Source organism: Falco naumanni, chromosome 1 (assembly GCF_017639655.2).
Source record: "Falco naumanni isolate bFalNau1 chromosome 1, bFalNau1.pat, whole genome shotgun sequence".
In the NCBI taxonomy this organism is placed as follows: domain Eukaryota; kingdom Metazoa; phylum Chordata; class Aves; order Falconiformes; family Falconidae; genus Falco; species Falco naumanni.
The window spans coordinates 24,570,772-24,597,636 of record NC_054054.1 but is presented as its reverse complement, the minus strand read 5'-3'; the positions used below and the strand labels follow the sequence as shown (position 1 = coordinate 24,597,636).

General features: G+C 47.4%; 1 protein-coding gene across 3 annotated transcripts in view; it reads right to left on the bottom strand.

Annotated features, from left to right (window-relative positions):
- SLC4A4 (solute carrier family 4 member 4) overlaps positions 1 to 26,865 on the bottom strand; it is a 235,793-nt gene that overhangs the window by 169,936 nt on the left and 38,992 nt on the right. The window contains exon 1 of one of the 3 annotated variants that reach the window (XM_040586313.1): positions 17,503 to 17,570. The exons of the other annotated variants lie outside the window; for them this stretch is intronic. The gene's annotated coding sequence lies outside the window, so the exon portion shown is untranslated. Of the gene's footprint in view, positions 1 to 17,502; positions 17,571 to 26,865 lie in introns of those variants that run through there. 3 annotated transcript variants of the gene reach the window in all.

The following is a 26,865-nucleotide window of genomic DNA, read 5'->3' as shown; positions in this document are numbered from 1 at the left end:
TCGACTGCTCATTTGTTTTGGGCTGTGCTTTTCCTTTTCACAGTAGCGGCTCTTATTTTCTGGTTCCAATGAACCACCAGGACATGCCAGACCACAACACGTGCGACACAGTTGCCAATTAATTGCCCATACTGCAGCAAAACAAGGAGGAGGCAAAAAGTAAGAAAGTCTTGCAAGTCTTTGCAAGTTTATCATCTTACTACCCACTTACAAGCAACTGCACCTTCTGGAATACTCGTCAACGAGCATGTGAAAACTCAGAGGTTCACTCTGTTGGTGGCTCGTGCCTCTCAAGCATGGCAGTGCCACCAGCCCTTCATCACCCAACACTGAAGCGCACTTTTGTTGAAGGGGCTTTGGAGAAGGGATGAGCAAAAGGCAGGGGAAGGATGCCCCTCGACAGCCCACGTACATCACTGAGGCTACGCTTCCCATCTTCCCTTCCCTCGAGGTCCTTTCATGGAAGCCACCTAGGTGGGACACTACGGCACGCCCAGGGAACAAGCCGCTGGCCCAGCCTGCACGCTTTTGCACGGCGGGCAAGATCCCGGCCAGGCAAGCCCTGCTCCCGTGCCACTGCACGGCTGTGCAGACGGCACCCCCCTGCACCCAGCAGCAAGCTCTGCACACGGCTGCAAGCCTGCTCCACATTTCCTGCTACCTCACTTTTTTTTTTTTTTCTTAACCACCCTCATGCTCACTATGTTCTTGAGAACACATCATTTCAATAGGCACATTCTCCCAGTGCTTCTTTGTCCTCCAGAAGCCTCATTTCTGCGGGGCTGCCCCCCATCAGCGCTCCAGATGGTGCTTGCTGTAAGCAGCTACTTGCCTCTATGCTGCTGACCATCCATTCGATTCAAATAGTACCCCCGACAAGCAAGGCTGTGCTCCTGTCAGCAGGTTATGAAGACCCAGGGGAAACCACAAACCAAATCAGAACAGAACACAAACCTCCTCGATCCAGGTTATTTGCTCAAATGTCTCCGTGACACAGATTTCACCACAGAAAACGCTGCCCGTTCATTCAGTCATACTATGCCACGCTATGTACATTACTAACGGTGGGTTTAGTACTAACAAAATATTTTTGAAAACCGGGGGGTATGGGAGGAGGGACTTCTATTGGGTTTGGGTTTTAACAGATTCCCGATTAAGTCATCTCATTGTAGGTGAAATGTTTCCACTCTCCAGAGCTGTTCTCAGGGATTGAAATTAAGTCCCATTAGATACAAGTCTCAGTTCTTGGCTAAATCTTGTTTTCCAAACTCTTACTGACTGGAACGTCAAGACCTCTAAAGGTTTATCTCAACTCACAGGTGAAGCCTACAAAAGCACCTTCCCGAAACCAAGATAAGAATTATCTGAATTTATTTTGACAAAGTTAGTTACATCATTTGGATTTCACTTTAAATTCTCTGACAACTTCAGAAGAACTCTTCAACTTGGATCCATTCCAAACATGAAATAACTACGAGGAAAAATTATCGGGAGTAGATGAAATTGAAGCTTTCTTCCGCACAAACAATAAAGTAACATTATCAAAACACAGGGAAATACAAGGGGGATATTGGCACTTGACCCCAGGGTAGGTGTAGCAGTTGAAGCCATTGTTTTATTATGTTAGATTGCTTACCATAAAATGACACAGCTCTATAAAAACCGATTAAGTCAGCTGCCTGTTTGTTTTAATTTCCTTCTCTTAAAGGAAACCGTGGAGCCCTAACTGGAGACATACCAGCAAGGAGAAGTCCAAATCTCACTCCAGCTTAATCTGAAAATCGTGGCATCCCTTGCTTCAGCAGGACAAGGTGAACCTCTTCCAGCCAAGCAACCTGGCTCCTGACAGCTTCCACCACACCTGCCAGATTTAATGTCAGGAGAGCCAGGAAAGGGCACAGAGAGACTCTGGAAGGGATTCAAGACTGCACGTATGTAGAAGCTTTATGAGATGGGCCAACCAAGGGGAAGAAGTGATTCCGGACTGCAAGTATTATGAATAAATCTGTTTGAGGCTAACACAAACCAGACGTTTTTGTAGCTTAATTTTCTGTGAAGCATGAAATAAAAATCACAAAAAAAGTTTTCTCTAGAGGCAGAACGGTGTCAGGTTTCAAACCCACACGCAGTAGTGGATTTTTCCTAAAAATTGTTATTTCAAGACAGCCTGCAGGACCTGATTTTTTTTTCCATTTAATACCGTGACAATGTCATGTCCTGCACCATTTTTGTCAGAGTTTTATGCCTTATAGGCAACATCTTACTTGACCGTGCTTCACACATCCAACTGGCTATCCCTCTATTTTTTGTTGTTTTTTTTTTTTAAGTTTAGCATGCTAATGGAAAAAAGAACAGAGTTCAATTTTGGCACAAAAAAGTTCCTAAAATCCCCCACCCACCTGCTTCAAAACGTTTGCCTGGAAAAAAGAAAGGGGGGGGGGGGGGGGGTAGCAGATTCTTAGGAGCAGTGAAAAAACAGGAAAGCAGCAGGAGGAGAGCGTACGTTTCAGGAGCAGACTAAATGAGAAGGCTACGATGAAAAGATGACTGCAAGCCATACAGCATACATTTGCCCCACTTAAAGAAAATTAGGCAGCGTACAACAGATATTCATAATTTAGCGCATGACTTGAGGCTCAACAAACCTTAGATGAAACTTGCTCCAGAGGAGTGGTTTATGAGAGCATTTTCATGTGCTCTTCAACTAAACCCGTGTCTATTCAAAAACAATCCTGTCTGATAAAGCAGTTGCTCTTTGTTAAACCTCGTGTAAGAGCTCTTTTGGAGAAATCTGTGCCTAAGTGTATTGTGTCATAAGGCTAGGTAGCACGGGGCACGAGCTGCCTGCAATGCTACAAGCATGTATTTTGCATTGGCTCAGCGCACAGCTTCAAAACGGGTGCAAGACTTCAAAAGTACATGATAGACAGGGGATCTGTGTGTATATATATATATACACACAGACACACACCCCTATATATAAACACCTATATAAAAACATACACAGATAGATAAACCCAGACAAAGAAACAGCAACTGTGGGAAATCTCTCCAGCTGAACATTGCCTGCACAAGAGCCTCACGACCCAAGGCACAGGTAGCTGGGACCTGACACAGAGTTTCCGACCCACAAACAAGGATGTTTAAGTAGGTGTCTCAGCCTTGCCAGGCTGCCTTTTAAAAGAAAAAGGTTATCTGAAATGGGAGTTCCTCGGTTTAAGTCCATTTCCCACTCAGCAAAAGAGCAGGCAGTGTGTACAATGTGGGGTGGGGCAGCACACCCAGTGCCACCATTAACCCAGATCTGGTTTTCCCCAGGGAAAACAATCCAGCACTCTCAATCCTGACTTCCCAGCAAGCAGCTCCTGCACTCGTCCTCCCCTGTGACCTTCTTGGGGGAAAGTCTCTTCTCCTTAGCAATAACCGCCAGCACACAGAATATGCTCCCCCCTCCTTAACACAAAACATGTGAGACCAGCTCGCATCTTAATTTCACTTCTGTAATTACAGTTTGGAACTTTTCCCTTCCTTCAGGCTTCCTACTTTCAAATGCGCAACTCCAAGCTGCACGTTTTCCTCCCCATCACCTCCCCAAGCATCTCTGAGGTGCTGAAGTTGTTCTAAAAGCATCATAAAGCTGTGGACCACCGACATTAGTTATCTGGCCCGAATCAGGCTGGGTCCCAGCCAAGCGTGCAGCACAGACCGTATGCTGGCTGTATGCTTTCTGCGAGGAGGACAGGCAATACCCGATGCAGCACCAAGCTCCACTGGCAGAGGCAGAAAGCCTGGTTGTGTAAAACGTTTTGGACATATCTGAAGCAGCCAAGGGAGCTAATGCACTTTCAGCACTTCACAGAGTGCAGTCACAGCATTTCTGATCCAATCTCAGTGTTCTCAAGTGATAAGCGGTTGCACGATATGCTGGTTGCAAAAACATAATCCAGCATAAAGGATATTTTTAACATGGATAATTTCAATAATCTGCTTCAACACTCAACCTCGTAACGCAGTCCATGTGGCACAACCGAGCAGCGTCACATGAGCAGGAACTTCTCAAAGCCTACTTGTCATCAGCATCCTCATGCAGCTATGGTGGGATTGAGACACAGAGAAAGTGCATGACCGAGAATCACGAGTATGTCAAGGGTTTGACTTGATTTCCAAATAGTAGAGGCTTTGGCAAGGGGGCACATGGAGAAAAAGGAGGAGGGGAAAAAAAATAATGAAATCAATCCCTGCAAACTTTAGCTGGTACTAGATGAAAGTCCCTGTAAAATTATGTAATTTCTACAAGTTAGACAAGTTACTAAAAAGTAAGAAAGGATGTGATACCATTTGAGATTACGTCAAAAGGAGCGTGACCAGAGCACGCAGCTGTAAAACAAAGACAGAAGAGACAAAGTCGCCCAGCCCAGGCATCAGCATCCACACATAATCCAGGCGGAGGAAAGACAACTTCTCCAAAAACATTAAACTAGCAAGATAACCAGCAGGCTTTCAGAGACTTAAGCACTCCAAGCTAACCTCATCCCCACCTAAGTGACAACAGCTTGTCCAGGAAGACTTTATGCAACACAAGCTCTTCTGAAGAAGGCCACTGGCATCAGTCCCACTGCACACATAAAATGCTAATTTAATAATAGTCAATCAAAACTAATGCAGACCTGATAGCTAGAAATGCAAACAGCCAAATTCCTACCGAAATGCCCTTTTTGCCTCCACCAGCTGCACTGGGAGGGGGAAAAAAACAACCCAAAACCCAACAACAAAAAAACCCACAAACACACAAACCAGTGCAGACTCAAGATGAAGAAATAATACTTCCAGAAAGGAGGGGAGAAAAATGCAAAACCAAGTTACATTAAAGCCACCTGCGAATAAACTGAAATCAAGAAGAATTTCATCACTTCCACCAATTTAAGCTGGCCAGAACAACAGAAGAGAAAGTCCCAGCCCACAGCACCGTGAGGCCAGGGAGTCATTCTGTCTCTGAAGAATGCCAAGTGCTGAACAAAATACTGATGGTATCTGCACAAGCCCCAGGACCCAAGGGATGCTGGTGCCTTACTAATGACACCCAGGACGATCATTCAGCAGAAACAGGACTGCAAGTGGCGATTCCTTTCTGCACGGTCACAGCAGGCTCACAGTTCTATTCAAGGAGAGCAGGCTATTGCACCTTCGTATGATGAGGTTGCTGGGACAAAAATCACGTATGTTTGAACCCCAGCTATCACTAACCGGGCTTACACCCACACGCAGGGAGATTTTTCTGCTACTCCAAACTTCATGTCATGATATCAGAAGGGCAGGTTTGTATGTGGTGTTGCCAATCTTATCAAAAATATAGCTGCCACATAGCACCAATGAGCACTGGGGTAAAAGACAGGCTGGAGGAACCTCGCTGCCACAGCCACCAGCCTCACAAAAGAGCTGGTCCACCCAGTCACTCCCCCCGACAGCACCTGCAGTGAAAGCAAAAGGAGATTTCTCCACACTTTTCAGTAAGAGGGAGCGGGTCACTGGCGTATGGAGCAAAGCACCACCTTCAGCTGCCCCCTGCCCTTCCACGCGCTCAGCCGATCGAGCAACGAGGGCAATGCATTGCAGTGACCTACTTGCCACCTTGACTTCCAAGCGTGGTGCCAGCAAAGAGCAGACCAAGCCCGTGATCTTTAAACTTGGACCTGCAGACTATCAATTAGCTGTTAATAACACTTTGGCCCAGAGCAGGCAGAGGCACATGATTGCCGTTTTGCTGCGCTAGTCAGCGGACAAAGCGATAGGGGTTCCTTTGCCACTAGAACGTCAACTTCAACGGGAGGAGCATGATGCAGCATAAAAGCAGAGCGGTAGAAGCAGACAATGCATGATCCCGCATAAAGTCGATCCATTTAGAATCACCACACTCACTTTACCAGCAAAATGAGTTTGCTACTGGATTGGCATTTTGCTTCATGGGAGAGTCATGTTCTTAATTTGGTTCTAAGTGCCCTAAAGCTGGATTTACTGTATCCTCCAACCACAGCCAAGAGCACATCGTTGAACTGCTGAGCAGGCAACTCCCAAGTTTTAACAAGACTGTCCTCTAGATGACATCCATTTAAGGGCAACCCAAAATAGACTTCCTCATATCAGCCTAAAACCAGACTGAGAACAAAATAATAACCCAAGCGCTGAGAAGTAGTTTCTTGGCAGAAAGTGTTCGCACCTACTTCTTATAAACTCCTTTCCAGTGACCCACAGCCATGGAAGAACAACTTGAGGGGAAAAAACTGGTAGGGGCACAGCGATGCTGACAAGCAGCACCGCTGGCAGGAGGTCCTGGGTCCTCCAAAGAAACCTAAACACTAGTGTAAAGACTAACAAGCTTGTCCAGAAGACCAAGCAGATTTCTGCAAGAGAAGAAGAAATGGAATCTCAGTGTAGGTGTTTCTTACAGACAATGTCTGAAAAATGTCATCCACTCCAGGAGCAGGCTTAGGGAGATAAAAAAATATATTAAAAAATAAAATAAAATAAAAAAATAAAAATTCATTCTTCCAGATAGAAACAGCCTAAAAAATTAAGATCGCTTGCATTTTCCTTTACCAAAGGAAGGCTACTCATGTTAGACTCCTGCAGCACTTTTCCAGCCACTCGAGCAAGTTTGTCACTGGAATGAGTTCCTCTCACTGTATCAGCAGCTGGCTCCTCCTTGCTTCAGTAGCACAACAAAGCACTACTCCCCAAACACCAACCGCCCCGACATCCCTAGAATGTTCTCTTCAGAAAAGAGAGATTTCCCAGGTTCCTGTGCAACTCAGCCCTCTATCAGCGAGGGTTTCAATCCGTGGCATTTTAACACGAGCTAGATATATTTTAAAAATATTTTATAGCTCCCTCATTCTCTTTCCTTGCCTTCCTGAACTCTCTAAGGGTTCCTACTTCTGCCTTATGAACTCAACGCTCAAGAGCATCTTCAAGAGCCACAGCTGATGTTAACACGCTCTGCGTGATACACAGCCCGCAACAGAACAACGTGTGGGTTGCTGTTAAGTAAAGCAGGAAAATGATGTCTGGTGCCCATGACAGTCAAGTTATGAAGGTAACGGGCCAGGAACTGCGTGCCAAGACCTGACACACCAGCACACCAGACCAAGCTTCCCTGCTCATGTTGATCACCCGCTGCCTGCTTTCATCCTCTTTCTCATGTGCATCTGCCTAAAAAACTGCAGGCAACCATTCCTTGGGAAGAAACCTCAGAAAAACAACGTCTAAAAAACGGCTCAAAACAGTTGTTTGCTTTGCTAATGTATACTCATAAAGCACAGCAGGATAAAGCAATTTTACACTCCCTTGTAAGCCGGCAGGGCCAAGGAAATGTTTTACTGACCTACTGATCTTTTTTATTTTTTTAAATAAATAGAAGATGAAAAGCTTTTCTGCGGTTTGGTGTATGGGGTACAGCCACCAAGCAAGCCAGCGTGCCTGGGGATGGAGAGGACAATGCAAGGTAGCACGCGTGACCAGCACCCGCTGAGCACAACCTACCCAAAGTGGCATCACCTAGCCTCTCCGTAGCTGTCCCGATTCATCCCCGACTCGACTGAAATCCTTCCAAGCAGTATTCTTGGGTGCTGTACTTGCCTGCAAATTTCACCAGTCATCTTTAACCAGAAGCCTCCATTCCAGCAGAGAGCACAACAGTGGCCAACTCCAGCTCATTTTCAACAGCGTGGATACGAAGCTGCCTTTTGTCCTTTTGGTGATAAGGGCCTCGGTCAGCAAAAGAGATACAAGATACTCCTCGGTGACTCTGGCCGAGTCACCAGTGTCCCAGTCATCAGCCACAGGCACTTTCTTAATTAGAGGGTATAACCACTTACCACCAAACCCAGCTTGTAAAATCTTCATGTAATCGCAAATTTCTTGGAGACACCTGCTAACAAAGAACAGCTTTATGCCCAGCACCTAATTGCAACACAGCTGTTTAAAGGTAAAAGGAAAATAGTCTACGGTAATATTAAATCCCGTTATCTGCACCCGCTATCTGGCATTTTTTTATTGCTAAGTGGAATGACTGGTCCAGGAACAGAGCCAGAAAAGTCAGTCTGATACCATAGTTCAAGACTTTGTAGACATTACCGAGAATTTCAAATTAAGGGTCATATCCAGAAGCGTACCAACCTCTTCATGAAAAATGCTAGGTACCTTCACTGAGTTACTTTCAAGCCTCCACGGGAAAATACTAAGCTGTTTGTAACCCAGGAAATGCTTGTACCAGGAATACTTAATGCAAAGGTGTCTTATTCATCAATTAGAATTAAAAAGGCAGAAACAGGCTCAAGAAAGGTGGCTCCATTTGTAGAAAAGTAATTACAGAAATTTGTAGAGTTCACAGAAATCTCTATGCACTCCCGCTGTTCTCCACCACCGAAGGCTCAGAGGACATTCAGGTTACTTGCCAGGAGATATATTTTGAGCATGATGAGCTTAAGTTGTTTTTGCAATGCTTTTTAATAAATTAAGTTCTATACCTAAGGTTCAGTGAACTGCATTGGCTCTGGGCTCTTCTAGCTTGATCTTTAATTTGAGTAATTATTTTAAAAGCTGGAGACACGATCTCCTTTTATTCACTGTCTGGAGAGGATTCTGACACTCTAAGATACAGTCGGGGTTTCCACAGAGTTGTTTTGCAGTGTATTCTCTTTCAACAAAAATTATACATTGCAATTTTGGCAAAGGGAGGACGATGGGTGATCCAAACAAAACTTAGGAAATATGGAGTGTTTTTTCTTTTGCAGCAACTCCTACTGTTTCACTGATTTACTCACAGGTCCAGAGTGTCCGTCACGGATTAAACCCAGAGTGTGATGATCACAGTTACATGCCTGCTCCTTTAGCTTATACTGCAAGTAGGAATAAGGCATGAAACTGAGTAGTCAGAGCATCATGGTTGTAGTTCAGTGCCCACAATAGTCAAGGAAGGGTGCCTGGGCTTGCCTGCACTGTCAGCGAAGCATGGACCCAAGCCTGCGCTCAAGCCCAGACTTGCTCACATTCTTTCCACACTAGCAGGCTCCCAGGCTTAGCTTCGGAGAAGGTGGAAAATTCAGGGCCTACCACAAAGCCCAGCAGACCCAACTTTTCATCCTCACTGCCAGACACCAGTGAGGTCCCGCACACAGGCCAGCGCTCTCCAGCGCAGCAGCAGGAACGGGCGGCCAGTCTCAGCAGGCGCCACGCAGTGACGCTCCTAGCGTGCATTGCGGGGCTTCGAGCCGTCGGGCTCTGTACATCGAAGCCTACTTGCGAGAACCGTGCTTCAAGCACACCAGTGACTCTGCCACCCCCAAAGAGAGCTCAGTGCCATGCAGATCCCTCCTTCGCCCCACAGCCCCCTCGGACTGTCACAGTCACGCATCCCAGTGACACAAGCCATCCATTGAATGCTGCCGGGTACTCAGCCTTCATTTTACATTCAAAGCTTAGCTAAATTTTCTTCCAACGGTTCTTATCTTTTCATCCGTATAACACTCCACTTAGAAGAGCACTCTATCTTTTTCAACTGATCTATTTTCAGCTTAAAGGTTTCACAAAACTTTATTTTAGTTCTTTTTACAGTTACGCAATCTATCTACATTAAGCAGAGCAAAGCATCAGGCAGATTAATGCATTAATCAAAGGAAGCCTGCTCCAAACTGACGAGGCACATACCTTCTCTACTAAGCTAACCGAAACACTTCTTTTGTCCGACATGTCCCGACATATTCAGGACTCCGATTTACCCTAGTAAGGTGTCCAAATCCACTTCCCCAGGCACGGTTAAGTAAAACATATACCATGCCACAGAAGGCATTCTCAAAACTGGTCCAGCACGGAAGGCGTACGCTGTGGGAGACAGACCGCCTTTCCTTCTAAAACCCAGCTGCGGCTTTTCGATAGATAAACCGATCGCTCACCGTTCACAAAAGGGTAGAAAATGTCAAATGTTATTTTATCCTGAGTGAGAATCATTTACACAATTATGGGAAAATCTCTGCATATCTCGCATTCCTGTAGCAGTACTCGCTCCTAAGTGAGAATAATCTTTGCTTTCCAAGCACGTTTTGGTGATGTATGTGTCAGTAATACACTGGAGACACAAACTCACTCTGCAATGGGAAGCGTTTAAAGTTAAAACTCTGCTAACACCACCTGTCTGTTCAAGATGTGTTTTTTCAACTAAATTAGCAATGTCATCTGACAGGGCTGCAGGTGAACTCTGACTGAAAACACAATCTAGGCAGCTGGACTAGGCGATTGCTGGAGGTCCCTTCCCACTGAAATACTCTGTTGCTTTTCTAAATAAATATTCTATTCTGCAGTTTCTCTCCAACAGCACCCTGCAAGTCCCTATCAAAGAGACACTGAAGACTTTGCACTAGTCTTCCATTGATTTCCAACCCCACCCTGCAAGCAGCTTACGGTTGCAACCTAGACTTTGTTCCTACATCCCTCCAGCCCCGTTCGATCCCTTCTCTCCGCTCACCATCCTATCTCACCACACGTTTCTCCCATTCATACCATGCAGGACTCAACCCAGCACAGCATTTCAGCTCAGCCTTAAAAATCAACCAGTTGAATTGCTCCAAGGCCAGAAGTCACCTGTGCTGAAGTGCTTTGTGGGATTAAGGCAACAGCCCCATGGAAGCAAAAGTTCCATGAACCATAAGAAAGGTTGGACTCGATGATCTTAAAGGTCTTCTCCAACCTAAACGATTAGATGATTCCATGAAAGGTGCCAGAATTGGAGCCTGCTGTACCATCAGCGGCAACGTCAGCCACGCTGTTGCACCCTGGCAGCATGGTTCCAGCTTCCCAAGCTTTCCCTATGCAGCGATACAGACGCTGACTACGCTGAAACCCCATCCACCTCCGTGCCTTTCGTGAGCTTACCCCTCAGCAGCGTTACAAAGGCAGCCAGCACCGCTGCCGTAGACCACGTTCACACTGTGCCCGGGACGACGCTCCTCCACACCTCGTTATTACTCACAAACCCAGCCGAACAGATCATGAGATGTTAAAACAATTTACGTGGAACTACCCCCAGGGCAGTACAGGCTGTATTGTGCCATTAAGGCTTTGGAACGAAGCTTCGTTGGGGACATAAGAGAACAAAGTACCCATCTATTTTCTCATTGCCGTTATTGTTTCTGCCTAGAAGGACACACAGGCTGGTCTGTTGAACCAAGCTGCTGTTCTTTAGCTGTGCTGTTTGCCTGCTGAATGCACAAACTGTCAGGCATGGAAGTGATATCAGACTATTGAAATTTCACAAGATTTTAGGTAAAATCCGTTTCATGACACCAAATTTGCCAACGGTGACACCTAAACACACACGCGCAGTTCCCGTAAATGAGAAACACGCTTCCATCCCGTGCCAGCGCAGCAAAGCAGGTTTAATACCCTCAAACGCTACTTTTCCTTGAGTTACTGAGCAACTGTTTCCCAATCTCATTCTAAACACAGGGTCTTCTCATACTTTGCAACCTTGGAGAAAGACCTTTATGCTTACGAATAAGGGCTGAAGTGTTACATAGTCACAGGTACAAGAAAAGCAGTTCTCTCTTGCAATCTTCTGTTCAAGGTTAAGAGTTGAAATTAGAGACCCAGATCAGTAAACCTCCAAGAGGTGAAGTAAAAACTTGAAAAAAAGTCTTAAGGCAAAAATAATCTTCAAGCTGCACACACGAGTGAAAAAGATAGGCAAGTTCTGGCTCCACACCTACCGTAAAAAATCATTAAAACTTGCCATGTTTTGTCCAAGATAATTACTTGACATGCATGACTCCAGTCGCTGTCTTTGACTTAAGGCTACACATCTGCAGAGTCATCAAAATCAAAAAGTCTGCGTGTTTTGCTCAGAAAACAGTAGCAGAAAAAGATAAGGCTATACCACAGGAATGAACTTTAAGTGAAAAGCCAAAAATCTGTAACACAATTAAATCTCCACCAGGGAACAATCCCATAACATTTGGGGCTGTTTCATCAGTTCCACAGAGCAGCAGCAGCCACCTTGCACAGATTATCAAAAGAGGTACCATTCCCACCACTGCCCCCATAGCTCTAAGCCCAGGTTTCTACCCACAATTATTTTGTGTCCATCGCCAGGCAGATGATGGAAACATCCGAGTTCCAGATTTAGCAGTAGGAACACTCAAACAGATCAAAAACCCAAAGTTCAAAACCACCCTCATAAAAAAAAAAAAAAAAACAACAAAACTGTAGCAAAGAAATCTGTAGCTAAAGGAAATGAAAATAATAACTGAGTAAGCTGAAAAAGCAGTCCTTGAAATGGGTCTAAAAAGGAGCAACATAGGCAAACCTGCTCCAATTTATACAGAAATGCAATTTGTTTCACAGTCTCTGGCTGGATCCAAGCTTTTCTCCTCTGAAACCCAGCCAAAATAGTCACCACGGACCTTACTTTGCAGGAATAATTTGTTTAGAAGGCAAAGAAAATTATAGCTTTCATCGAGCCAACATTTTGCATTTCAGAATATTTTTAAATATTTTCATTTATTACGGTAACATTAGAATTGAACGAAGCACTTGTTATAATTATCATTAATAACAGAATAAAGTGACTTTAGTAGTCCTCAGTCTTAAAAGAAGTATTTCAAACAATTCCCACCAGCAAATAGTTCCGTACATCTTGCATCTTAAAGTGAGTCTTGAAAAACTGATCAGTGCTTACGGAAGGACAATTAAGGCTTATTTTGAGTCAGATTTAATACACAGTATTTAGCAAGCAGGCACTATATAGTAGCAGAACAGAATGACCCTGTTCCCCTATAAATGCAGTTATAGAATAAAGCTCAGGTTCGAAACACTGTGACTTGGAAGATTCCTCCCCTCCTTTTAGGGTCTCCTTAGCAGTGGTAAATACATAGATTAGCCACATCCCCTCTCTCTACACACACACACACACATATACATATTATACACACACATTTAAAAATAAAAATGCTCCTTCAATCTTTGTTTTACTTTTGCAGCAGAATTAGCACTAACAGCACCCGTTCCTGGAATTTGGATGTTGAAAGTTCATTTGAGCTGCAAATTACAAGGATTCCGATTTTGGTGATGTCAAATCATCTCTCCTGATTTTTCTGACGAGAAAAATCTGTTAAAAATAGGGCCATTTGCAATGTGCTCTGACGTGCTCGGAAGGATTGGTCATACCCAAGCAGCATGGATCACAGCTGACCATCGTATGCTATGAGTCCTGCTCCCCTTTTATTTTCACGGCTGTAAATTTGGACAGAAAGCCACAATTCCAAACCAAACAATGCCAAGGACCAAGATGTAGGTTTCTCTCATTTTTCTGCTATTCCTCCCATAAAATTCACACGCATTGTTCCCACTGACAGCCCCTGTGGCAACTTCAGAAGTTCCTTATGTGAAAAACCAGTAATTGCAGGAGAGTAATTCAAAGACATTTCTACCTCTTCAATTAATGTAATTAGGCAACTGAAAAACAAGAGGACAAACGACACCGTGGGGCATCCCGGCTCGGCAGGACATGATGCAGCCACTCTGTTTAGAAACACCTGGCACAAGGGACAGCCCGCACAGCTAGCACGCAGTCCCGCACTAAGTGCATTATTCCATAGGGGATATCTCATCATAACGAATATCACACACTCGTTTCCACAGCTTAACAGTTAACTCCACATCACAGCATCTTCGAGCTCATTCTCCCTGCAAGTTTTTACCTGAAAGACTATGGCGACTCCAGGAAGCCACTATTCGATAAGGGTGCCACCAAGGTCTAGAGGGACGATGGCAGAGGTTTACCTGAGAGCAAGCACCCCGGCAGGCTACGGCAAGATTTAACTGATTATTTTTAAAGTTCTGTAGCTTTTTAGTTATGCCACAGGCTGTTTGGGTGCCGTCATTGTCTTCAACGCTGTCCAACAGCAATAAAAAGCATTCCTGCCTCAAAACTGCACACAATCCTGAGCAAACTCGGGTAGAAAGGAGATGCTATGGCAACTCCAAGTGCAAGGGCAGGGGGGCAGAAGCATTGCTTTGAACGGCTGCAGGACTCCGCTGCACCCTTGGTAATTTTACTGCTGAATTTTCATTTCAAGCCACCCAGTGAAAGATAGTTCAGAGCAAGACCTCTGCCTCCCCATTTAAGTTTTGTTCTTTAGAGGGAGCATAAAAGAGAAGCTTTCCTTCCACCCCAAGTAGCACGATGACACAGACGTGCTCCTTTATCAATATTAACTGTAAACTGCTATTACTGGCTTTTGAAAGAGCACTCCCTTTTGAGCCTTCTAAATGCATTTGAAGCTGGAAGCAGCTAATTGACTTCGAACGAGAAAACCTGACGGTAGTTATCAGAATGCTTTTAATTTGCTCAAAGCAAGAGTTCAAATTCTAAACCTAATGCACAAAGTGTATGAAAGGCAGGTCGCTGGCGCCTGACAAGGATGCTATCTCACTAAGGCAGTGAAGTCATTTTTACCAGCACCACAGAGGAAACAACCCGATGCCACAGCACCAGAGTCAGAACACTGCCAACGCTGTTCGCAACAAGGCATCCTTAAGTCCTCTGGTGCTCCCAACCCAGAAGAAGGAATCCGAGGACAAACCAGTAAAAGCTCTGCTATTTTTGAGAGCGACACATATAACAGCGTCATCAAATTTTAAAAATGAAAAAATAAAAATCCAAAGGCTACCAAATCCATGCTAACAAACAAGCACGTAGGCACATAGTAGTATCCCTTTCTGTACCCAGGGGAATAAGTGTTTTCACACATCCACCCTCCCGCAGCAGCTATTCCACCCCGTGTATCTTTGCTCAGCCAAGGCAACACCTTGCCTTTGCAACCGCTTCTCTCCGGCGGGACAGAATCTCCAACTCTTAAGAACTGCAACCTGGAAACAGCTGTTTGCAGACTTATTGGCAGAAAAAATAAACCTAGTTTTCCTCTTTGCTCTCTCGCGCAGCAATTTTCATTCACAACCTTGCCCAAAACACCTTCCAGCTTGTTATCTACTATGGGTCTTCAAGGTAGCAGTGCAGTTAAAAATCCTTCAGACAGAAACACAAACGGCTTCTGCATTGCTGCTGGAAGAACTCTCGTGTACATGAGCAAGGCGCCCTCTCTGATAAGTAGGGAGATGAGAAAACAATAGGAGTTACGGATTTTCCCTTCTCACAAGGACGATTTTCTCTGAACTGCATTTTGTGGACGAATTCAACCTTTTCTTATCAGCATAAGACATCAGTAACTGAAGCATTTGCCCTACATCCACTGCAGGACTGTGAAAGCACGTTTTGAAAGCTCCTCCACAAACCTCCTTTCACAAACCCACTGCAAGGAATGCCACGATATAACGCCGGTACACAAAGGTGTTTTCTGACTGCGGAAAAGTTTCAAGATTTCAGATCCTAACATGGAAGCTTAAAGGAAAAATCTTCAGAGTTACAAGCTGCAGACCTCACTGGGAGCTGAATGGATGTCTACAGGGTGTTAAACTTGCTAGGAATGCCCTGTGCACACAATGACAACTTCATCCCTCCTCCCCTCGGGGGAAAAAAAAAAGAATAAAAAGAAAAAAATGAGCCCGTAATTCCTTCTCACCCCACTTTCAACTCTGGACAGCAGCAACACGCCACGCTGCCAGTTCCTCCCAGGTTATCGGCCACTCCTCCACAGTTGCCAGCCCCTTAAAAGTCTTGGAAACGCAGCTCACAATAGCCTCTTCCTTCAAGCCCAGCCACCGCTTTTACACCCATGAAGTTCACACTCGGCAGAAATAAGGGATGAGTTACAAGCAAATCCTTCCCGTGATGTTTGGCGTGGATTTTTTTTAAACTTAAAAATATAGGCTTATTTCACATTTGCATCTAATGGGGGGGGGGGGGAGTAATCACAGAAAAAGCATCGCTGGAGATTGTCCCAGCGCTGGCCCTTCAGATCACACTGGCACTCAGGCAGGTGAAGTTACTGAGAAATAAAACCAGTGGCTGAAATAAAGCCTTGCAAAGCTGAACACTGTGACCTCCTGGCATGACAGGAGTCACCAGGAAAGGGCTTTCAGCGCTGGCTTCGGCGCTCTGCAGCGGGCAGGAGGGGGGGGCACACACCAACAAGTTCACACACACGCCAGCGTGTGAGCAGGAGCATGCATACTTGCGGGAGAAAACAACCCAATTAATCACTCTGCATATGATGGGAAAGTATTATGACAAAATTAAAAGTTGTTGTGAAAGGGTTGCCCGGGGTTTGGGAGCCTTACGGGGCTGGGGGGTTGGTTGGGGGGGCAGGAGTGTCTCTGTACCCTGCTCTTAACACACAGACAATTTCCTTTTGGTTATCAACCAAAATAAGAACCAGGCATATTCCCGCAGACTATCACATCAGCAATTCCTAAGTAGAAAATTCTATTCACACACACAATACGCGACTCTGCGTACCTTAAGACCAGCTAGCCAAATTTATTTTTTTTTAATGGAAAATACGTACGTTTCAGGAATAACCAGAACGACAAAGGCACCCAGCAGCTAGCAGCCTGAGCTCAAAGTCGCGCTCGATGCACAGTAAACCGCACCTCCCCAAAACAAAACAAAAAAAAAAAAAACAAAACCAAAAAAAAGCAAGTATCCCCAGTCCGCAGAGCGTTCTCCATCGGAGCTGCTGCTCTTGGGATGGGCCCCAGGGCCCAAACTTTGTGGCGATTTACACACCTCACCCTACTTAGGGGGGCAGCTCTGCGGGACGATGGCCCATGGCACCGTGCCCACGCCGCGGGGCTGCGGGCGCACGCGAGGCCACCGGCTCTCCCGAGCGCGCGGAGGGGATGCGCTGCTACCAAAGGAGAAATCCCTCAAAACTCATTTCGTCAGGCAGAAAACCAAGCCAGCGCGAGGTAGGGACAAAAGGCTGCTTGAAGGCTGGTGTCCGTGCCCCGCTCCAGCCAGCCGCCGTGCCCGGCGGGCAACTCGCCCGCGGCGCGGAGCTGGTCCGGGCGAGGGGATATCCCGTACGGCCGGTACCGGGCAGAACGTGAAGGGACTCGGGAGGAAACAGGATTTCCCTGGAACCGGCCGCCGCCGGTGGCTACCGAGCATCGGACTCGAACCATCCAAGGAAAGTTTTTCGGCACCGTTAAAGTTGGCACCAAGCGGGGAACGCCGGAGCGCGGCCGGCGGGGCAAAACCGGCAGGAAGGCGGAGAGCCCGCGGTGCCCCCGCGGCAGGGAGAGACCCCCGTGCCGGGGAAGCTCCCGGCGCCCCGCGGCAGGGAGAGACCCCCCAGTACCCCCGGCGGCGGGGAGAGACGCCGGTGCCGGGAAAGCCCCCAGACCCCCGCGGCGCGGAGAGTCCCCGGTGCCGGGAGAGCCCCCGGTGCCCTGCGGCGGTGCGGAGCGGTGCGGAGCGGTGCGGGCAGCCCCCCCGCGGCCGGGCAGGTGCGCGGCCCCCCCCCGCCCCCCCCCCCCCGCCAGTGCCCCGCTCACCTCCGGGGCTCGGGCTTGCGGCGTTCCTCCAGCTTGGCGGCGGGCGGGGCGGCCGCGGGGAGCGGGCGGCGGCGGCGGGGGGGCGGCTTCAGCGCGCGGCGCGGGGCATGGCGGCACGGCTGCCCGCCGCCGGGCTGTCGGTGCGGGGCCGACGGCCGCCCGCGGGGCCCGGGCTGAGGGCGGCGGTGGGCGCCGGGAGCGCAGCGCCCGCGGCAGGCCCGAGCGGCGAGGCGGAGCGGCTGTGCTGGCGGCGCCCGCCCCGGCCCGCATTTAAAGCCGGCCGCAGCGCTCGGCCGTCCCCTCGCCCGCTCCCATCCCGTCCCATCCCCTCCCCGGCCGTGTGGCCGCCGCTCGGCGTCACGGGGCCCCGGGGCGGGGAGCCCGGAGGAGGAGCCTGCGGGGCTGCGCGCCGCGGCCCGCTCTGCCCGCCCGGGCAGGTGCTCGGGGCTCGGGGCCCGGCCGGGCCGCCCCGGCGCCGGGCGGGGGAGCAGAGGCGGCCCTGCCCGCTGGGCCCCGGCGCTTCCCCCCGCTTAGTTCTTCCCTTGTTTTAGCCACTCCACTCCAGCCACCCCTCCCCGCCCCGCAGCCCCGGCGCTGCCGCCCCATGGAGCGTGTCCCCCCCCGGGGAGGGCTGCCGGCCGCCCCCACGGAGCGTGTCCGTGTCCCCCGCTGGGAGGGATGGGATGCCAGCCGTCCCTGGAGCGTGTCAGTTCCCCCCGGGGAGGGATGCCGGCCGCCCCCACGGAGTGTGTGTGCCGTCGTATGCCCCCCGGGAGGGATGCCGGCCACCTGTGGTCAGGGGGGGGTGGATGGCAGCCCGGAGAAGTAGAAGCAGCGGCCCACCGCAGCCCCGGGCAGGCTGCAGGCAGAGCACCACACTGCCCCAGCCAGAACCCGACCCTTGACAGCAGCCCGGCTACCATCCTGGCTCTACAGAGAAAAAAAAAAATTAAAAAAAAAAAAGGGAGGGGACCCCATATAAAACATCATTTGGTCCATTCATTATAATTTTGCAAGGAAGTATCATTGTATGTAGTGCTCTTCCTTGGCTTCCAGTGTGGCAGGGCTCACCACCCACCAACCCACCTTTGCTGCCCACAGGTGTAGTTTCACTCCCCCCTCTGTCCTGTACATGCTTCCATTTACACTAACTGCCCTTGGAATTCCAAGTTCTTTCCAGACTGGTGTTGGAACAGAGCACTAATCCCAATAACCTGCATCTAGTTCAGTAAAAGCTGCAACTCTTGTGCTCGGCTTTCCTGTCCAGGCCAAGGTGACGAGGTCTGTAAAATGTTTTTAAACAAGGGGGCTCTGCTCTGCAAAAGGCTCACAAGTGACAGGGCAGAAGAGCAAACCATCAGCGGAGCAGAGCTGGAGGCTTGGGGGCACAAAGGAGCCTCCTGTAGCTCTGGAAGGGGGAAACTCCACTTCTCCAGCAAGGTTTTACCATTACCACACAGGCACTGCCTCTTCAGCTACTCCTCAACTACCAAGCTCCACTGTTTGTCACCCATCCAAATTCAGTATTAGGGAATAATATGCAATCCATTGGACAGGCAAAAAAGCAGCAGCAACAGAAACCGCAGCGCTTGCAGGCTGGAGTGAGAGCACCACAGAAGTCACCTCCCCTCCCTTCTGCTGCTGTCACCTCTGCACTTTCCCCAGCCCCTGAAAACTGCCTTTAAGCCACTGAGCCTTCGCCCCCATTTTAACGTTTTCCTGAAAGATCCCAGACTGATGGTCTGCACATGAGTGAACAGGTCATGGCTTGGGCTCCTTTGCCCCCTTTTCATAAATCAGATTCCATAAGTACCTGTTCTTAAACAGCCAGTGGGTGACTGACAGCATAGCCGTGACTTTCATCACTTAAAGCTATGTTTCATTTGAACTAATGACAGTCCCCATATTAACAAAAGCAAAGCACTTAATCAATTGAGCAGCTTTGTATGTTCAACTCTAAACATAAACAACTGTACGTATACATCTTCCTCTCTTCCAACAGCTTGGAATGAAGGATGACTCTCCATGCTTTAACTCTCTGATGGTATCCCAGTTATTTTGTACCTCCAACTTCTCTTCCATTTATAAATGAACTGAGAAGCTTCTGAAGAAAAGGCACATTAGCAAGAAAAGGCACATGAGCTAATTCAGAGGATTGCTGTTGTATCTTGCTGCATACACAGCTATGGGGGGTTATAGGCTACCCACCCCACCCCCCCCAAGTGTTTAGCTCCCTCAGTGAAAGCACTTCTTGGATGGTTCTCAGCAGCTGACTCTTAACTTGCTATTTTAGCAACAAATCTAAATAACTCCCATACCAATTCCACCTCCTTACAATTCACAAACTTAAAATACTGCCACTTTCAACCTGTGCATTTAATTTTATGGCTAAAAAATGTTTTGACATTAGGATGGATGATTTTAAGTCAGTCTTTAAATACACCATCACAACATTCAATGATCTAAAACCCTATCAAAACTTTCCAGGAGCCCTTAAATAAAAAGCCAAGACAATTATCTTGGCCAAGTTTGAAAATGAGTACATTCTGCATACAGAGAAATGCCCAGGTAAGGGACCCAATAATCCTGCCTGTCATTGTGATTGACAAAATAAAAACCCATAATCTAGAGCTGACTTGTCCGACATAATGTATACACATACCTTTTGGCATTACTTATACATCTTTGGCCCGCATATTCCCTCTTAAAAATTACCCAGACATTTCCAATATTTCTGCTGTTTGATTTCATAAGCAGAGATAAGCTCATCACTCAGGACTAAAACCCGCTAATTTTCCATTCACGGAACAGGCAACAAAGAAACACTTTTGTTTGAGAAGTCTTTGGCCAGCTGTTTAAATCTGCCTTCCCAGGCGGCTGGCTTCAGCCCTGCACGCAGAGGCTTGGTGATGAGGTGTGCCACCAGCCTCTGCTGAAGCCAACCTCCCACTCACGACCAAGGCCATAGAAGCCTGTCTCCACAACGGCATGGAACAGGATGCCATCTTCCGCTGAACATCCTCTGCTACACAGAAATCATTTTTCTGCCTTCTCGTCCAGCGCACAATTTGCCTGTGGGGTCGCATCAGGTATCGTTGTCAATGACAGCTATGGGTTGTGAGAACCGCCAAAGAGATGATGGTAAAAATTAGAGGATACAGAAACGCACATGCTCAGTGGAATCGGTAGGGTAAAACTTTCCCTGTGGGCAGGCTATTCCATAAATACATCTCACAGCTTTTCTGGTAGATTCCTCAGAAGCCGCTCATGCTGACCACAGCGTTGTCAGTCAGAGACGATGCTGAAGTAGATGAAAACTGGCAGCTTCTGCATTTCCAGGGTTTTGTGCAGGCTACCGAGCGATAAATTATTTGCATTGGATTAAGTCAGGAGTAATTCAGACTAAGTCAGGAAGTTTCAGAGGATCAAACTGTTTCAATAGAAAGAACTAGGTGCAGAGAGACTGCAGTTGTACTTATCTAAGAGGCTTGCCGCAGCTTCTCCTTTGTTGACAAACCCTCAGTGCTAAGTCATCATTTACAAAAGCAGGCTCAACCCTGAACACACTTGTGCCTGCAAGTAATCCTCTTCACATCCACAAAATCAATCACGCCTATTTTCGGGACTCAATCCTGGATCATGGCTCTTCCAAAGGACCTTGAGGTTTCGGGGTGTTTTAGGTTTCTTTTATAAAGATACAGGTATGCAGTTCATTCTAGCTGTTGAACTCAACAAAATCCTGCATTGCATTCCTTAGTCTTACAGCTGAATTAGCCCACAGCACTGATTTCTAAGGGCAACCACAAGAACCAATTTTGTAGCTCTCATATTTGTATTCCCTACTTGTGTTCAGGTCACCAAGAATCAGGACTCACCTGTCCTTTCCCTCCGCTTCCCAGGAAATCTAGATACAACCCCGTGTCTCAGCAAAGCATTACCTGATAGCTGGCTATTCAAGGTCTAATGTAAATAAACCGGTTGGCTTTTGAAACTTGATTAGCAGGTCCTGCATTTTCTAATAGTTCTGCCTCAGTTAGCTGTGAAAACAGTATTCCATGGGGAGCTGACTTTTTAAACTCCACAAGAGTCCTGTTTCAGCCTCCTGTCTGCTCACCTGCTGCAAAACCACACGCGGGGCTCTAAGAAGAAAATTGCCAAATTCCCACTGACTTCCCGTGCACTGGCTTATACTTTCATTTTTGGAAGGAGGCAGAAACAGGAGGTGCTGAAAACCTTCCAGCCAAGGTAAGACAAAATTGAAGCTGGAGCCTTAAGGGGTGGTGGGGTTTTTTTTGCCATGTGTGCTTGATGTGCTTATCATTAATAATACATCACATCTGCTTGAGAGCAATGAGCAATCCTGAATCACTTTGATAGCAGTATAGGCCACAATGGTCTATTCACTCACATCAAAAGAAGAGAGCTATGGGGATTTCACCGTCTGGGTCAATTGCTTCTGGGACCTTCCAGCACTTCTGACAGCTGCTGGTAGCACAGTGTATTTGTCTCATCAGCTTTTTCAGTAGATCCCTAGTTAAAGTTGGAAGGTTAAACACTTGGAGATCAGAATGTATGAATGTAAGTGTTGTGTTCTGCTCATCTGGGAAGCAGAGCAAGGTTGTGCTTTGTACAGACCTGTAAGCGAGACCTGCAGGTCTCTTACCAACTACTACCTCCAGGACTGCATTTTCTAAAACGCTCATATTTCCTTGCAAAAACATGCCTTATATCTCCAGCACGAGCAACTCCCCCCACGCACCACCCCACTGTGCCCATCACATCCAGTAACAGCAGGGCTGCACAGAGCCCCTGAGCTGTCGGGGTGCCAGGGCAGCAGCAGCACCAGCAGGGAGCCAGCCCCAGGCTGCGGTGCCACTCGGGCCCGTGCTGGGAACCTGCCCCATCAGCAAGCCCGCTTCTCACGGGGAGAGCGGGGCCAGCACAAACCCCAGCTTCAGCCCCCCCCCCCCCGAGAAGGGTAAGTGGCTGGTGTCCCCTTTGCAGCAAGCAAGCTGGGCTTTCTGCAGGACGGCTCGAGGGCCTCGGGGAGCAGTGCAGAAAGCTGATTTCATACGCCTGAAGTTGCGTCCTGCCCAGTGCTAGAGGGCGTAAAGCCAAACCAGCCTTTGGTCAAAGAGCCAGAAACACAGGGCTTTGTTAAAATAAAGAAAGTGTGTTTGTTTATACACCCACAATAACCACCAGAGCATAGGATGCCGAAACGCATGCTTCCGCCACCTACAACTGTTGGGATACTGAAACAACAAATACTCACCCCCTCTAGAACGAGTGAAGGAGGAGAAGGCCAAAGAAGAACGGAGCAGCCCAGCTGACTGAAGCACTTGTATGCCTTCAAACACATCGCCTCTTCCCTGCTCATGCAGAAAGCAGGTCAGAAGGGACATGGATTGTTTTCACATCTCAGGACGGGAGGGAAATCAGAGGGCTAAAGGCAACCCCCTGTAGCACAAGGCTAACTGTACCTAAATGGGTCACAACTGCAAGTGCTTGTCTGCTCTATGACAGATATAGGGGGCTGCTAATGAGGGCAGTGGTGTTCACATCAGGAGGATTTATTCTCCTCCCAGTTTCTCCCCTAGCTGTCATTTAAATTAGTTTCTTTTCCTCATTCCTCAGTTATCAGCACCCTGGGTCAAAAACCATGAAAGCTTAGAGGCACGGGCCAACATGTCCTCCAGTCCTTTTGTACAGCACCTGTACTGTGGTCCAGAGCGATTCTTCTGAGCATGAAACGCTCACAAAGCATTAACCCTCGTCTTTACCACAATCCTTCTCACTGTGCACCAGCTCAGGAAAACTTCTGACATTTTATTGCCTACTGGAAGGACACAAAGAGATCTTACCACCCACTCTCTCAGTGTGAGGCCAAGTCCACCAACATGACTAACAGACAAAAACCACAGCCTGCTGTCAAAAACCAGCAGCCCCCTCAGTAAGCCTTCTTACCCGCTGGTGGAAGACACCTTGCAACAAGCTGAGGGTGACAGGCATTAATGTTAGGAGGCTACCTACATCAGGAAAACAAACTCTGCCTGCTTCTCTAGAACTGAATCCTTGCCTCTCATACACTGATAGCATCTGGTCTCGAGCACTGAGTATCCTGCAGGAAAGAGCAGATTGAACGGCAGGTCACTGTGACCCTCTTAATTCAAGACTACATCTTTTCCTGATGCATAAAAATATCAGCTGGATACATAACTGTGCCGGAGTGCCAAGCCCCTGAAAGGTGGAACACAGTAAGGTGATCCTGAAATGGAACTTTCTTTCCAATGCAGTTATTCCCAAGGGACAGAGCTCTAGGCTTCGCTAAGAGATTCAAACCTAGCAGCTTTCCGGCTGGTAACATCCAAGAGCAGATAGTACAGTCTTCTTCAAAAGATGCCCTATATACAAAAGCCTCCATCAAGATGGAACATTCTGCAACACCTCCACGGGGTTTTAGAGATGCCAAATGGCAGCAGCAGGAAATCCAGAACACAGCGTGCCACAGCAAGACAGCAACTTCCCTGCACAACGCCTCCTGCCGCGGAATGCTCTCACAAGGCGAGCGCATCCAGAATGCCGCCGCAGGATCCGAAAGGCTTTGCTTATGGCTGAGTCTGAAGAAACAAAAGAAAACTTTTTTGATGGTATAAGCCACAAACTGAATATTTATAGGAAATGCCTTCGATAAACACGTTTGTCATTACAACAGCCACAAAGTCAAGATAGAGGTGGCTCCCTCTTATTCTAAAGGCAGCAACAGTAACACAATTATTGTATTGATAAATTACCAACTTCTCTACCTAATAATTGATTTCCAGTACTGTTTAGGTTATTGTTCTTGGAACATTGTTTTTTCCTTTACTTAGCCAATTTAAACAACAGATATTCATCTGAATGTTTCTTCTTCTTCATCTCAGCTCTTTGCCTTTAACCATTTTCCTGTTGTAATAACACAGACTCTTTATTCCCAGTAAACAACAGTGTTCCCATCGATTACCTCTCAAAGTGTCACCTATTTTTCCCCCTTTGGGGGGCCCTCTTGATACAGGGAAAAAGGCTACACAGGAGCAACTGGTACTTGCAATAAAGTAACATATTTTCCTTTCTGTCACTTCACTTCTAAACTCCAGGCCATTTTTATGCCAGACACAGTCTATAACACTATATACCAAAGGCTGGTTTGTTGTTTTGATTTTTTTTCCCCCTTTGGGAAGGGCTTCACAGTTTATTATCCCAGTGTCTATCCTGGGTCATCAGAAAAGTTTGCTTTTCTTTTCAGAAAATTTAACAGCACCATGATTATTCACTGCTTTGGATTTTCACATCTCTTGCTCTTTCTCTACTCTTTTATATAAACGTATCCTAAACAAAACATTTAAAAACAAACATTGGCAGGTCATACTTAGCCAGAAATTGGTGCTTATAAATAAAGCTTTGAGGACAGAATGATTTTTAAATTATTTGTTTAGTAGCTCCAACAGAAACAGAGTATTTTATAGCAAACAACAATCCCCCAGGAGCACATGTAACTCCAAAAGGTCTCTGGCACGTCAGGACAGTCTGAAGAGCACAACATCCTAGGTGGGGGGGGAAGAAAAAGTGCAGAGTGCAAGTAAAATTGGATGAATATGTTTGCCCAAGCCAAAACAAGGAGAAAAAAAAACAAACAAAAAAATCACAACCAAAAAAACCACACAATCCCCACATAAAATGCTTTCTTTCTTTTTCGCTCTGAGATTATGCACAATCACAACAGAAACAATCAGAACAGTTAGTAGCAAGGGGTTTGCCCTGTCCCTCTTGGGCAAGAAAAGGCTGCACCCCAGCAGCTGTGACACCTTTGCTACTGTGGCAGGCAGCGTTCCCACAAAAGGTTTCAGGTGCTAGGGGACTATTTTTGCAATGGGAAAATCCTGACAAAAACCCACTGCCAGCAGCTTCCCTCTCTCATGGCGTTGTTTCGTGAGGGGACAGCACTGCTGTTGGAGCCCTTCACCCCTTGTAATGCAGTTTTAAGGAATGTAGGAACAAGGAAAGGGAAAGCAGGAGACAAAGCTACCTGCAACATGACTGCTCATCGAAAGCCAAGAGGCTAGGAGGGAAAACGCATCGGTGAGAGCTGGCTGCTCTTTCACTGCTCTTCCCAGCCCAGCAGCCTTCTACAACAGCTTCTGCAAGCTTGGGCAGATGAGGAATAGCCCAGATCTTAGGGATTCATCACGAAGGAAGGGAGAAGCAACCCGAGCTGAAGTCATCCAAAGGCAACGTGCTCCATCTGAAGACCTTTGGATAGATTCTGTTAGGCATGAAACCCCTCCCTGGCCAACTCTGTCGGATATTCCAACCACTGTTCCCAACATAGCCGAGCTGCACAGTTCATGTAAGGCAACACCAGCGAGCTCAGGGGAACGGCACCAAGGAGAAATCCACCCATGAGTCTTGTTGCTGAAACCACCTATTTAAAAGCCTCCGGCGGTTACCTGCGGCAGCAGCCTCTATAGAAGGCTGCAGCCAACAGCCCATGTCAGAGCGAAGCCCCATCTCCACTGCATGGAACAAGGCGATTTGCTGAGCAGAAGGGCACAGGCAAGGGCTGCCCGGTGCTCTGCCCACAGCAGTGAGGGCAGGCAGCGGAGCCTTGCGGTGAAGCACTAACCTGCAAGAACAGATCAGGGTCCAGGCTGCCGCCTACAAGAAGGAGATGAAGCATGTGGTTGGCCTCAGCTTCTACAAGCTTCCAGTCAGCAAAACAAACCGAAGGCCTATCAGCTTAAGACTAACAGAAATTAAGGCGCTGTGTGAAGTAAAAACGTGCAGAAACAATATCTTCTGCCTTAAAGACTAATAAACTCAGGCTTCACCTCAACATTTATGTTAACAACAGGAGACAACTTTCTTGAGACAACATCTTGTTCTGTGTGCTTTATGGAACTTGGGGCACGACAGAGTATTGACAGATATGAAGGGACAGCATGTTCTGGTGGAGCATTTTAAGAAAATAGTAGTGCTGTCAAAGGGCAAGTTTTCATTTTATGCTTACACAGCACCAGCATAAAATATTTCCCTTGGAGAATCTCACATACCATTTTATTAATACAAACAGACACGGAATATCTCCATCTCTGAGAGTCCTGAACTTTTCACCTGCATTTTCCCCCCATGCTCACCATCCCATCTCAAAGCTCCCATCTTTCCCCACCGAGGGAAGAGGACATCCTCAAGGCACCTACCAGGTCTTCCTCTGAAAGCAGAGTATTTTCTTACACCGCTATTATCTGCAGCAGAGCAGCAACAGGTTGCCCTCCAGGATATGATTTTGTCTTCATTTTCAGCCTTGCCTTTGGTGGGAAGATGCAG